Raw genomic sequence first — 15,165 nt, 5'->3', positions numbered from 1 at the left:
TACAGGTACAAATGATGCTAATCGGATGCTTGAGATTCAGCCCGTGAAAACGTGTCTTCTGGAGCAGGAACAATTTAACCGTTGACCTTAAGCCCCGGCTACATAGCACAAGTTCTGTTTTGCTAAGCAGAAAGCAGTGTGCAAGGCGAAAAGGGTTTTTGCCACTAATCACAAAACCGAGACAAATTGCAGAGGAAAAGAAACTAGATATGCATGGAGGTGAATTGAGCTTCCATGAGAAGCCAGAGGAGGAATAAGATTTGCTTGTTTGGGAAAGAGGTCTGCAGGAGGAGCAGCTTCATTACCGGGGACCCTGAATGCGGAACTGTCCCTGGTTCAGCAACGCTTTTCTGTTTCCAGTTGCATGTCTAATGGATGGATAAGTCAAACCATTTCCACTTTCTAAAACTGGGGGTCGAGATAATTTGGGAGTGCAGGTAGAGATGAAGCAAGGAAACCACCTGAATTAAGCATTTTAAGAGGTTTATAGGAAGTGGTGTTGGAGGAGGCGAGAGGCAGACCTTTATGTGGGAGAAACTCTCTGATTGACAAGATTTTTAAAGCACTGCCTCTCTGTGATTGACAGTCCAGCTGGAGAATAGATGAACAGGTAATTGCAGTTCTCTATTATCTTTGCATAAATACCAACGCCCTAAATGGGCTGCCAGTGTGGAGAGACGTGGCCTCAGCAGAAAACTGCCATCCAGACCCTGCCTGCAGTTTCCCAGGCGCATTATCAGAACTGCATTGAGATGAGGGCAGACCCGGAATCGCTGCAAAGTTCACAACAGTGTCACATCCCTTAAATATCAGTGGAGCGCATGTTACCCTTGGAGGCAGGAGGCCAGAGGCAATCCCAGACTCATCACTTACGTATGCACGATCCACAGGGGGTCATTTCATTCTGGATCTCAGTCCTCCCTGTGTAAATATGGGATTAAAATACTGACCGGCCCTAACACACACAGCTCAGGTGAGAACCAAACACAGTTACGAAGAAGGGAAGTTTTGCATCATGGTCATCAGGGTTGCACTCGAAATAACTGATGGGCGAGGCCATTACTTTCTCAGGTGAAACCACGGCTCCACTTTTGTTCCACTGTATGATTTGGTTGGTAAAGCAGAAGATTATCAGAGTGTATTAAATGTATAAACATCAATGAATGTGAAAGTGCTAGTCACTCAGTCGTGTCTGCCTCTTTGTGACCCCATGGACAGTAGCCCACCAGGCTCCTCTGTCCTTGGGATTCTCCAGGCAAGAATATTTGAGTGGGTTACTGTGCCCTCCTCCTGAGGCTCTTCCTGACCCAGGGATCAAACCGGGGTATCCTGTCATTGCAGGAGGATTCTTTACCATCTGAGCCAACGGGGAAGCCCAATACTTGTTCAACATATGACAATGCTTTTAAACATATGACAATGGATTTCAGTCATGAACACAGGACAGGGAAAGCACTTTTGAAATCTGAAAAAGCTTCTAGAACCCTAAGAAGGTGCAATCTCCCCATTTGCTCTTCTGCTTTTCTATGTATTGGCCAATAAAGACAAGTGGGTAGGGACTTCCCTGGTGGTCTAGCGGTTAAGAGGCTGTACTTCTACTGAAAGGAGTGCAGGTTCGATCTCTGGCCAAGGAACTAAGATCCCACATACTGCATGGCCCTGCCCCCCAAAAGAAAGAAAATAATGATAACCTTTTAAATAAGACAGAAAAATAGTAATAACCTTAAAAAAAATTACAAGTGGGTTCACCCTGGTTGAGTTCTTTTTTTTAAACATATGAGAGTGGATCTCAGTCATGAACACAGGACAGGGAAAGCAGACAAAAACTACCATCCAGGGACTTCTTTTGGGGTTCAGTGATTAAAACTTCACCTTCCAATACAGGGGATGCATGTTTGATTCCTAGTCAGGGAGCTAAGATCCTATATGCCTTTTGGCCAAAAAAAATTAAAAAAATAAAAAATAAACAAAAAAAAACAGCGGCCAAAAACCAAAGATCCAAACAGAAACATTATTCTAAAAAATTCAATAAAGTCTTTAAAAGTGGTCTACATCAAAAAAAAAAAAACAAAAAACCCACCACCACCAACAACAGAATCTAGCTACCATGCCAGTTGCAGCCAAGACTATAATCACTCTGAAGTGAACTCTGGAAAGGCCATTGGGGTGTTTCCCAGCCTATGGGTTCATTTTCCTGTGCTGAAAGCAGTTTCTTCCAGGACTCCCCGTGGGCCCACCCTTGAAGGATTTGTTTTAGGAGATTAAGTTTCTTGATGTCCCTACTACTCAACATGTTTATCTGTGGAAAACTCACTAAAAGAAACCATAAAAGCAGCTTGGAAGATGAAAAAAAATAAGTTTCTCAAAAGAGCTATTGGCTCCTTGAAATGTGGGCAGTTGAGGGGAGTTCCTTCTTGGTAAAGAGACTCACTCTCTCCACTTGCTTTTTCTGATCTAAATACAAGGGCACACGCCCCAAACGTTCATCTATCTAGGAGTTAGAACAAACCAGAGGAAATTTTTAAACATGGGTGAATTTATCCTGAAGAGGAGAGGAAAGTTGTTAAATGCTTTTAAAACCTACCAAGGTTTCCATGAAGAGATTTTTAAAGTAAGTATTAAATATTAAGCATTGAGTGTAACTGAATGATAGAGAAGTAACATAAATGAATCCATTGAGGTATTTCCTAAGTTTAGGAGTTTGGGGAATAATAGAAAGATACTCAGTTATGATTATCTTTTACCAGATTAAACTTTTTCTTTCAGATTTATAGTTGTAAAAATATGAAATAAAGTGAAAAAATGCTATCAACTAAGGTAACTGCATGCTAGAATTCATTTACTGTTCAGAGTTTTACAAAAGTCAACAGAAGTCACACCTGTGGTTTGAGATGCCTCCCTTGACTGCTGTGTGACATATACGATTACAATTAACCAACTGTCCATCTACCAGGAAGGGGGCAGGTGTGGGTTTGTTCACGGGCACATCTATTTTCCTGACAAACCTGTGCTTCTTCTGAAGGCAAGTAGGTAACTAGAAGGTTCTTTACTCAGGCTGCTCTTGATTTGAAAAAAATTAACAACAAAGGAAAAGTGAAGAACCAGAGATAGAGGAAACTGCAAATAAAAACACAGGCCCTGACTTTGGAGACCTGACTACAAAGGCCTTCACCTGTCCATGACTTACGATTCCACAGTCTCTGCCTGAAGTGTTGAGAGTTCAGCTGGGACTCTAGGAGGAGGTGTCAACCTTTTCTCTACTTCACATGGCCTGTAGGACCCTGAGAGTCCATTTCCTCCTTGACAAGCATAGTGTGCATGCTCAGTCATGTCTGGCTCTTCCGCCCCCATGGACTTAGCCTGCCAGCCTCCTCTGTCCATGGGATTCTCCAGGAAAGAATACTGGAGTGGGTTGCCATTTCCCCCTCTAGGATATCTTCCCGACCCGGGGATCAAACCCACATCCCCAGCATCTCCTGCATTGCAGGCAGATTCTTTACCCCCTGAGCCATCCAGGAAGCCCTTCCTCCTTGACATCCAGGAGATAATAATAGTAAGAACCTCACAGTGTGCTGTGAAGACTAAGAAAGGGCAAGAACTTTCTGTGGACACTTTCTAACTGCGGTTTCCTCTGTTTGACTCTGAAGATTGTTGTCCAGTGTGGAAAAAACACCCTTGGGTGGGAGAGCTGCTGCTGCCAAGTCGCTTCAGTCATGTCCAACTCTGTGTGACCCCAAAGACAGCAGCCCACCAGGTTCCCCTGTCCCTGGGATTCTCCAGGCAAGAACACTGGAGAGCATTTCCAGTGTTGCCATTTCCCAGAGCAGAGCTCATCAAATCCTCTCTGACTGCAGGATAGGTGTTTTAACTGGATTGAGGGAGGTGTTCTCTGTTTCAACCTAGACTCTGCTACTGTCTCCCTCAGTTCTCTTTGACAAAACCAGTGGCAGGAGTTTTTAATTGGTGATTTAAACAGTGGGGAGATCCTTATGAACAAAAGACTTTTATCAAGTAGTGAATTTAAAAATTTCTAAGGAAAGTATGGAGTATATCCAGATCTTTAGCTTTATTCACTGTTTTATCATAAAGCTCCCCTTTCCTCTAGATCTGAGGTCAACAGACTTTTCCTATAAAAAGGCCAGGTTGTAAATACTGTAGGCTTTGTAGTTCGTAGGGCTCTGTCACAATGACTCAGCTCTGCCTTTGTGGCATGAAAACATAGACAATGTGGAAATGAATGAACATGTCTGTGTTCCCAAAGAACTTTGCTAATAGACCTGAGATAAACCAATAAATAAATGCTGTTGTCATTGAATTTACCAAAGTCATGTGTGCTCAGTCACTTCAGTTGTATCAACTCTTGTGACCCCATGGACTGTAGCCCAGAAGGCTCCTCTGTCCATGGAATTATCCTGGCAAGAATGCTGGAGTGGGTTGCCATTTCCTCCTCCAGGGAAAAATACAAAAATAATTCATAGTTCATCCTCATTAAAATGCATACTAGTTTTTGGATAACCAACAAGAACCTACTGTACAGCACATGAAACTCTGCTAAATGTTATAGCTGGGAGGGGGTTTTGGGGGAGAATGGATACGTGTATATGTGTAGCTGAGTCCCTTTGCTTTCACCTGAAACTATTACAGCATTGTGAATTGGCTGTATCCCAATACAAAATAAAAAGCTCAAAAGGAAAAAAAATTATACTAATTTTGAGGGCTGCCCTCTTAAAAACCAGAGTCTTGAATATATTAATATGTGCAACATTCAGAAATGTTGAGAAAGTGTACCTATGATAATCCAAATATGCCATGAATAAACTGTAGGATAATTATTGTCACTTGCATATGTTCCTCACTATACTTCTGTGAATATTCAACTCCAATTTTATAATAAAAATGTGCTTTTTCATCTTTGGATTAAATATACCTATGCAGATATGCCTCTGGTACATAAAATTACTCATGACCTTTGACATAGTTTAAAAGCCCACAGATCTGGTTCTATCCCATGGGAACACATCTAGGTGAGTCCCCACTCCTGGGGACCTTGCAGCCCTCATCTGCACCGGGCTATTCCAGACGGGAGTGTCGGAAAACTAAACTGAACCTTGAATTCCCCTGCGATCCAGTGATTATGACTTGGCATTTTCACTGCTAGGGCCCAGGTTCAATCCCTGATTGAGGAACTAAGATCCCTTAAGCTGTGAGGTGTGGCCAAATAAACATATATATATACACACACATGCATATATATGTGTATATATATATATATATCAAATCAAAAAACAAAACAAAACCAAAAACCCCCAAAATTTATGCTACACTGAGTCTTTTCAGTGTCTATAACTTGTCCACATTCTTAAAAAATTCGCTTTAGTTGTTTTAGTTGGTGCCAACTGGACATGACTATTGTTTAGTGAAGTCTATATACAGATGGGGGAGCAGAGTATGGGGATATAGGACCCAGAGTGGGGCTTTTCTGTGTTTCTATGTGTCTCAAATGCTCTTTCATAGCCCTGAGAGTCCAAAAACCATTGCTCTTCCAAAAGAGCTTCTCTGAAGTCAAATAAATATAAAATGTTTTCCACCGTAACAAAGAAAAGCACCTGACAAAGCACGTTTTCTTCCCCAACCATCAGAAGGCATATTGGACAGACATCCAGTGTAATTAACAAAGAAACTCTGGGCTGAGAACAGCTTGGCGATTAATCAAAGAGAAAGCTACACAAAGACATCTTTCCTGCAACACTGTTTTGTCCTCTGATTTAACAGAAAACCACTAATGTGAACATGGTAGATATCACTTCAGGAATGTCATGCAAATGAATGAAATGTGGTTTTAAAAGTCTCAAAAGGTCTTTAGTATCAAGAAAACAAAGATCATGGCTCCAAATTCTTAGAATGAGCACTGATGTATTAGCCCAAGGATTTATCCATCAAATGACATTTTTTAAAGGGCAATCTTGTTTTAGAATCCCATCCTATCTTTCTCAATTTCCTTCCACATTTTTTTCACCTTTCACTGCTGTCCACAGCTTCCCATTTAAGACACTGAGCAATCCTTGAACACAGGAGACTAAACCACAGGATGTAATTTTTGTGCCTGGTTAGATCACACCAATTATACCACTTACCACTTGTAAAGGAAATCTATTGAGCCTCCTCGAAACATTTATAATGACATTTTAAGTCCCTCCCATTGAAAAGTATTCCCTGAGTGCAGTATTTAGAAGGAAGCTGTTATTTGGAAGAGGAATCAAATGTTGCACCTGCTGTTTTAAAATTACTTTCCAGATCCAAGGAAGCATTTTACAAAGCAGGCTCCTAACCAGAGTAGAGCCAGGGCCAGGGCACGTGGGCGCCAGATCCCAAGCTGCGCCATCTATTGACCTCGGAAACTTGATGAAACGGAAGGCAGATTGCACTGGTCTTCTATGTGTTTAAGCATCAAGCTGATCCATAGCTTTCCCAAGAACCAGAAATCATTTATTGTCAGTGCTGTCCAGAATATATCCTGACAGTTCAGTGGGAGTTTCACTGCCATTTATTTTCAAATCAATACTCAATTACGAAGAGGAAGATTCACTCCCTTGCCCATTTTCAAGATGAAATTATGGACTGGAGCTATAACACTTAGTCAAGGCAAACCACTGTCCATTAACTCATGATGGTACTGCAAACCAGCCAGATACTTTATTAAAGTTCATCCCATCTCACGCTCTTTTTTTGGCTTTTAATTAATCATGGTGAAAAAGGGCTTTCACATTGTGACTGATGACCAGAGAAAACAATTTTCTCCTAACTGCCTTTTAATTTCAACTCTGGGAGAGTGCATTGACCGAGTCTCACAACAACCCATCAATGCTAGTTTTTAATGTGTTTTCTCCTTTGTTATTGAGAAGAATGGAGTGACGATGGGGCCTGGGCCACTCTTCATAACTCACGTAATTGATTTGCTAAATGCTGCGCATTTGCTACAGGATAAAAAGTGCTATCAATGAAGATACTGGGTACTATATAAATTACTCCATTAACGAGAAATAAAGCTATTAATGGTTTTTAGAGTAAAATGCAGCTGGGACTAAAGCAAGAATAGAAGACTGGGGTTACATTCACTTCTCTCTTATTAATGTGGTCCCGTGCCTCTGCTCTTGTAGTTATGTGGATAATAATTAAAATCATTAAAAATGAAGATAGAATGACAATAAAAATTATTCTTAACAGTAGTAAATCTGAAGTGCCTGATGGTTCGTATGTAGCCCAACTTTTTAGTTTTGTACCCTTGATGGTTTTCCCTTTATTTAGGTTATTGTATAAATACACACCCTGCAACATCTTCCAAATGCATTTATTTAATAGAAATCTTTGAACATACCTAAGTGCCAGCATGCCCTTAAAAGTAAGATAAAACACTACAAATTAAAACTCTGTTATTTCAAAGAATATTATTTTTCTACTAGCTGAAACTCCATATGACAAATAAAGACACGAAGTTTGCTTGTGAAGATTCATTTATTTGACAGCATTTGATTGAAATCCAAGCCCAGCAAAGTGTGTATTTAGAAAGTCACTGAAGAGAACAAGGTTTCATGTTTGACATCCACAGTCACTGCCTGTTTCCATCAAAGTTGTTCTCCAAGAAGCTGCAGGGCTAAAAACTGGTCAACATTCTCCTGAGTTAGATAACCGTTACTTAGGTCAGAAAAGAATTGTCCAAAATCACTAATTTCCTTACAGTTCTATCATTAGGTAAAATGGTAGATACTTGCTAATTTGGAATTCATACCTTCTCTGCTCTCAAAACATTCTATGTCTTAGGATGAAATATCATATACAAATACAGAATTAAAATGAAAAGTTAAGGAAAAAATCAGTAACCAGATAAGGAAAACTGAAGGTAATTGTACCTGGAAGCTACAATAAAATTGTTTCTTCAGAGTGTTAATAATTGACATCAATTTCTTAGCTATCAAGAGAAAAAAGAAAATGTAAATTGTTACGTAGTTTTCATTTAAAACATATAAGAGCTTCTGAAGAGTTATTTGTCAGTAATCTGTTGTATTACTCTTCTTTCACCCATATAAAGCAAGGTGTTTAACACAGAGTAGATGTGTGTCTTCCCCAGTGGCTCCCACCTGCCAATGCAGGAAACGCAGGAGACCTGGGTTCAATCCCTGAGTCAGGAAGATCCCCTGGAGAAGGAAATGGCAACCCACTCCAGTATTCTGGAAAATTCCATGGACAGAGGAGCCTGGAGGGCTACAGTCCATGGGGCCAAAAGAGTTGGACATGACTGATCATGCACGCACATGCACACAGATGCTCTGTGAATATTAATAAAGACTGACAGAAGGGAAACTACATGGATGCAGCTGAATTCAATAAATATAATGGAGAAGAGATGGGAGAGTGTGTTCAAGGACAATTTTCTAGGAAGATATCATCCAGTTGGTGGATCCTTTATCCACAATTTGTTTTGTGCAGTGAAATGTAATGTAGCAGTGCACTAAGGTTTTCCAGGGTCCCTCACTGTTGATCACATCTCAGAGAAGATCCTGGGAGAAGGAGTGGTCACCATCGACGTGGGGCTTTCTTGGATGTCAGTTTTAACAAGCACATTTCTGCCTGGGCACTCTTGATGCTGACCAAGTGCAAGTGATGGCAGCATGATTTCCACTCTTATTTGTCAACCACAGATCATGAAGTGCTTCTGTCTCCACCAACCACTGGATCTCAGGTGCCTTCATCTTGGGTGTCCATCCTCCAGGGCCATGAGAAATACCCGTCTATTGTTAAGCCACTTGGTCCACAGTAACTCTCATCATAGCATCCAAGTCAACTAAGACAGTAGGAAACATCTTTTCTGATATAATTTTGTACTAAAATAATTGAAGAAAAAAAATAATAGCATAGAGAACAGACTTGTGGGCACAGTGGGGGAAGGAGAGGGTGGGATGAATTGAGAGTAGCATAGTAATATAATCATATTATGTGCATGGTAATAAGCATATATTACCATATGCAAAATTAGATTGCCAGTGGGAATTTGCTGTGTGATGCAGTGAACCCAATCCAGTGCTCTGTGACAATCTAGAAGGTTGGGATGAGGTGAGAGACAGGAGGGAGGTTCATGAGGGGCAGGACATATGTATACCTATGGCTGATACATGTTGATGTATGGCAAACACCAATAAAACATTGTAAAGCTATCTTCCTCCAACTAAAAATTAAAGAAAAAATAGTTCAGGTAGTGACCAGAGCCCCTAAGTAGGCAACCGCCTATACTGATGAGAAAAACCTGTGGTGCGTCTCCCCAAACTTACACACCATCATTACCATCCTATTGCCATGGCAATCCTGAGAAGACATAGAAATAACTTCTCTAAGAAGAATCTGGTTGAGCATTTCTGATATGCTGAGTGTCAAGGATAAACTCTTCACCCAAAATGTAAAATTAGTAAACCAAGTAAACACAAAATATGGTTTGAAAAACCTTGAGGATCTGGTCTGTTTTCACACAACCACAGATTTCTCTCACTGCCCTTACTTCATCAAGCATTAAAATTGCTTATTCTGAAAGAAAAATTACCACCTGCAAGTATTATTTTTATATCAAGTTCACTTGAACAAACAAAATGAAACAGATATGCTACATGATGTTGCTAGTGGTTTTTCTTTTAATTATTAGCTTTCAGCCTTCTGATTACAAGTTTTCTAATTTTAAAAAGGTCCAGCATATTCGATAAGGATCAGTTCACCAAATACCAGCTTCACCATTTGCCCACACAGCTTCTTCCCTGGTATAACCAACTTAAGTTGCTAAGTTTGTGAAAGCATTTGTTTACCTTAGTTCTTATCTTTTTTGTCTGTGTGTGTTAAAACATGCACGTCCATCCATTCTTTGTACCTACTAATCGAAAGTAGAAGCTGAGAGGTTGACAGTGTTGAGAATAAAGTTGAAGGAATCTCTGGCTTATCCATTTGGACCACCAACAGCCATTCATTGCTCTGAGCTCTAATTTTTTACCCTTATTTTTCTGTCAGCATATATGAGAAATGAAGGAGAGAATGGAAAAATTCATTAAATGATTGGGCAACAATCAGTGCTAATACTGAGTGGAAAATTTTGTGTTTGAAGTTTAACCTCGTTGTGTGTACTATGGCTGAGGAATGGCCCTTTATATTAACATTGCACAGAAAGTTCAGCTATTGTTCTGCTTATGAACACATGAACAGGTGTATTCTCCAATAGAGAAATAGGTCCAATAGCAGACATGTTGTGGTTGTTGCTGTTCAGTCGTGTCCAGCTCTTTGCAGCCTCATGGACTGCAGCATGCCACGCTTCCCTGGCCTTCACAAAATCTCCCAGAGCTTGCAGGTGTAGTTATAAAGAGACAAACACATACACGCGCACATATATACATATACGCGTAACTGCCTTCTTTCTGTGTATATAGACTTTCTCTCCCTGCCCAACCCTCACCCCCACATACTATCATAACTGAAATACAAATTCATCTTAGCTGCTGTGATTCTTAGTTGTAACATAGTCACCACTAACTGGGCATATTCATCAAAACATACAGACTGGATGCCAACGGTTTAGGCAACAATGGAGTAGATGAAGTGCTAGATCGTCTATGCTTAAATGTCACAGAGAAAACTGCCAAGCTCTCAGAAAGTATGTGGACTTAACACCTCAGAGAAAAATGTGTTCAGACACCCCAGAATAGGAGAGAAATGTCAAGAATACCAATTCAGTTAATTTATACTCTGTTTTGGGCTTCCCAGTTGGTGCTAGTGGTAAAGAATCTGCCAGCCAATGCAGGAGACGGAAGAGACATGGGTTTGATCCCTGGGTTGAGAAGATCCCCTGGAGTAGGAAATGGCAACCCACTCCAGTATTCTTGCCTGGAAAATCCCATTGGCAGAGGAGCCTGATAGGTTATATTCTATGGAGCAGCAAAGAGTCAGTCATGACTGAGCATACACACACACACACACACACACACACACATATTCTGTTTTATGTATGAAAGAGATGTAGGATGAAAGTATTTTTAAATAAATATTAAAAAGCTTCTCTGGTAAGTTAATTAGGAATTCTGGGTGACAGTTTAATTGGAAACATTTTCTCTTTCTAAATGTCACACACAGTGATGGTGTACCTTTAAATTTATGGCACCATAGATTCAACGAAATGTGGGCATTTGAAAACCATTGGCCAGCCAACATGTCCTAGGAACATTATTTTGCAGGATATAAAAAAACTCACCTGAACCAGTGCTATGGCAGAAATTCAGAGAACATAAATTAGAACCTTGTCTCAAATGACTATTTCTAAGGTATTATTCATGTTAGAGAAAATAGCCCCACCCACTCATGTCACAGTTTCTTTTCACATGGAAAAAGAGAAACTTTCCCCAAAATGGAACTCTAAAATACCACACATTCATAAAATGTTTGAGAGGATTAAAAGAAACCTCTAAAAATATTTGGCAGTATAATGAAAGAAGATACTGGGGTTTGAAACAGATATTATATAATTTTCTACCCTATTATTTAAATTGTACCTCGGAATGTTTAAAAAAAAAAAAACAAGTAAAAAATAATGCAAGATTCAAGCTCACCAATTCTGAAAACCTAGGTGCTGGTATCAGTAGAAATATCTTTATTCAGTCAGATCATAGGAAGATAAAAGGACCACCAGCTCAAAGCATGATGCAGAAAGTGCTGGTAAATGTTATGGAAGTGACAAGAAAAGCATGTGGTTTAAACATGTTAAAAAAGAATATGCCATTAAATATTTATTACTAAATGCAGTGCTGATAAATTAATTTTCTCTCATTCACTGGGAAATTGTGCGGCAATCAAGCACTTTTGTGTCTTCATAACCATTACACCAGCAATCTCTAATTGTGGAAAATATTCAAGTGAATTATAAAACACCTTCTTTAGTTCTCTGCCTCTCTTCTCTTCATTTCTGATGTTTAAAATCATACCACATCAAAACAGAATGTTCTGGAGAGTATTTTCATTTTAAAATGTATGAATGCTGTTCCCTCATTTGGTGAATGAATCTAGAGAGGGAAAGCCTGATTGAAAGAATCAAGAGTCAAATTGGCCCTTTCCTCCTTTTCTCTCCCAACTTCTCCACCAAGTGGGTGTCACCCGGAGATATGGCTGGGCTTTAATTGTCCAGTGGTCTGGTCTTGCACAAGCTTCATTCTCACTATCAACTGGGGAGGACCTGGTGGCCACCACTGGTCGGAAAACCCCCACTCATCCAGAGGGATGACTTAGGTGTGCCAGGTGGGCAAAGGCGACAGACAGGGGTTTCAGAAAGATCACTTTGCGAAAGGTGAAGGATACAGAGGAACAGTGGTATGTTGAAAACTTGGGAAATGAAAAAAATTGGGGACTGATCTTGGAAATGACCTATTGGAACAGAAAGATAGGTCCTGCAGGAGGTTTCTCTTTTTGGGGACCTTAATCTGTCAGGCAGCACCCCCTCCCGCATGGCTTCCACCCCAAGGTGAGGAGACTGGACTCCTCCCAGATCCCTGGAAGCATCGAAGTTCATCTGTACCCTAGGGTCTCCCTTCTGCCTGAGGACCAAACCCATGCCACTTTGAACTAGAGGGAGACAACCTTTCCCATTGCTCAGATTCTCCTCAACTCTGGGGAGAGTCCACACCCAGAGTCCACCCAGAGTTGATGGTTTTACTACTGGTACTCTTAGTTAAGATATTTTTAATTTGAAGATTAAAAATTCCTTCTCAAAGGAGCCTGGCTCTTAGGAGTCAAAAGTGCTTTCACTTTCAAATGATTGTTCAGCTTTTGTGTGTGTCTTTTTTTTTTTTTAAGTGTCTAATTAGGAGCTCAGAAATCAAGAGGTTAAGATTGGTTGCGTTCTCTTTCCGGAGGCAGGAAAACTTACATTTCTAATGGAGAGTTAATAGAGAGAAGATGCAGGATTTAAAATGTGTGTAGGAGGAAACATATGTTGGTATTTTTTCAAGATTCTACCCCACAAATGTGTACAAGGCAAACATGCTCTGTCCTGCCCCCCACCTGTCTGCACTCTGCCTCACTCTACATTAGAGACGAGGAACACCTTGTTGTTTATCCATCCTTAAATCCCATGGATGGAGGAACCTGGCAGGCTACAGTCCCTGGGCTTGCAAAGAGTTGGATGTGATTGAGTAACTAACACAAATACACAATAAACAACAACAAGGTCCTACTGTATAGCATAGGGAACAATATTCAACATCCTGTGATAAACCATAATGGAAAAGAATATTTTTTAAAAAGGTCTATATGTGTATAACTGAGTCACTTTGTTGTATGGAAGAGATTGGCACAACCCTATAAATCAGCTATATTTCAATTAAAAAAATTAAATTGGAAAAAAGGAAGAGGAACACTTCTATGAAACAAGTGTGTCATTGGTCCTGTCTGTTTTGCTCCATCCTTCAGCCCTTCTTTCTTCCACACTGTTCTTCTCCATTGAATCATCTCTATTAGTATACACAAGATTTAAAATATCCCTGCTAAAACAAGACCACAGGAATTACTCCCAGTGCTCCTTGAATGCCAGAGTCATATACACAGCCCCCTTGATGCTCCTTTGGGGACTCAGTAACTGCTCAAATGGAACACATCTGCACAAAGTTCCTGATCTTTCCCTCCAAGCCAGCCCTCCTAGCATCCCCTCCATGCAGATCCTGGTGGCTCTATTTTCCTAGATGAGTAGATGAGGAATCCCCGGCCTCCCCCACACTGAGTCCATTGGCAGTCCAGCAGACCACTTCCCGCCCTTTCTCATTACACGTCCAGGATCCAAGCCACCACCATCTTTTCACCAATCTGGAACCTTATTTCAAGTCCATCAGCTGGAACCCTCACTTCTGCCCCCACAGTCTGCTCTCTATTTAGCAGCCAGACCAATTTTAAGGCTGTGGAGTCCATCATGTCCACATAAAGCCCCCAAGGATCTGCACCCCTCTCAGAGTAAAAGCCCACCAAGATATGGGACAGATCCTCTACCATCTGGCCCTTCCTCCTCTCTGAACTCATCTACAACTTCTATTGTCCCTCCCCGCAGGCCATCCACAGCCAGCCAGCGTTCCTCAAATACACCACCTGTATCAGGATGCACCAGGATCTCTGTATGTTCAGCTATAACTTCCTACCTGGGATCACACGGATGACTCTTCAACTCCTTCAGTCTGGACCCCAGAGTTGCCCTATCTTCCTGCCTCTGCCTGGAAAATGCCAACCTTCCCTCTCGGATGCTTGGTTTACTCTCTGCCTTATTCTTCACTGTTACTGCTCACCACCGTCTATCATCCTGTCTTTTTACTTGTTTTATCTTTCTTTTGTCTCCTACTCCAAACAGAATGCAAGCTTAGTGTGTGCAGAGTAAACATGAGTTTCCTCAACTTAGGAGCATTTTGCTTAATATTTTAGAACAGGGTCCCATATTCACCAAACATTTTCATGTTATTGATAACTACAGTAAGGAGATAAGGGCTTCCTTAAATGAACAATTAATCTTCACTGTGGTACTATAAAGTTAAACAAAGAGACTGCTGCTTTTTTTCAGTACTATGGACAGCACCCTTAATTGAACATTAACTGCCAAACGCGTGTTTCACTCACACATTTTAGAAACACATGCCCTTAAAGTATGCTATTATATTTATTCATATTTAACTGATTTCTTAAATCCACTTTTTCTACAAGTGATCTCTTTGGATTTCCTTGCAATTGAAACACATTTCAGTGTATCTGCAGTTCTATGCATTTAATTTACAGCATAACTTTTATATTAAGACATCAACTGTTGAAAAATCTCATTTTAAGGTCACATAACCTAGTTGGGACAACAATGTCCAGATTTAAAACAATGGGAAGTGATTTATCCCAATGGCTGACAATGCAGTTTCAAGAGAACACTTAAAGGAACGAGACAGCAGCTGTGAAATCTTGGAATTTCTCCCCTCTCCTCTATGACACCTTGATAAGGCAATTATAGCATAATTACCTTAACAAGTGGCATTACAGGAAATTATTGTCATTCTCCTGTTAAAATAACACATAATCATCAGCAAGTGAATTCTAGAATCCCCAATCAGCATCTCATTACCTGCCGTTGGC

The sequence above is a fragment of the Cervus elaphus genome, chromosome 23 (assembly GCF_910594005.1).
Source record: "Cervus elaphus chromosome 23, mCerEla1.1, whole genome shotgun sequence".
Classification (NCBI taxonomy): domain Eukaryota; kingdom Metazoa; phylum Chordata; class Mammalia; order Artiodactyla; family Cervidae; genus Cervus; species Cervus elaphus.
Note: the sequence above shows the minus strand (reverse complement) of the source record.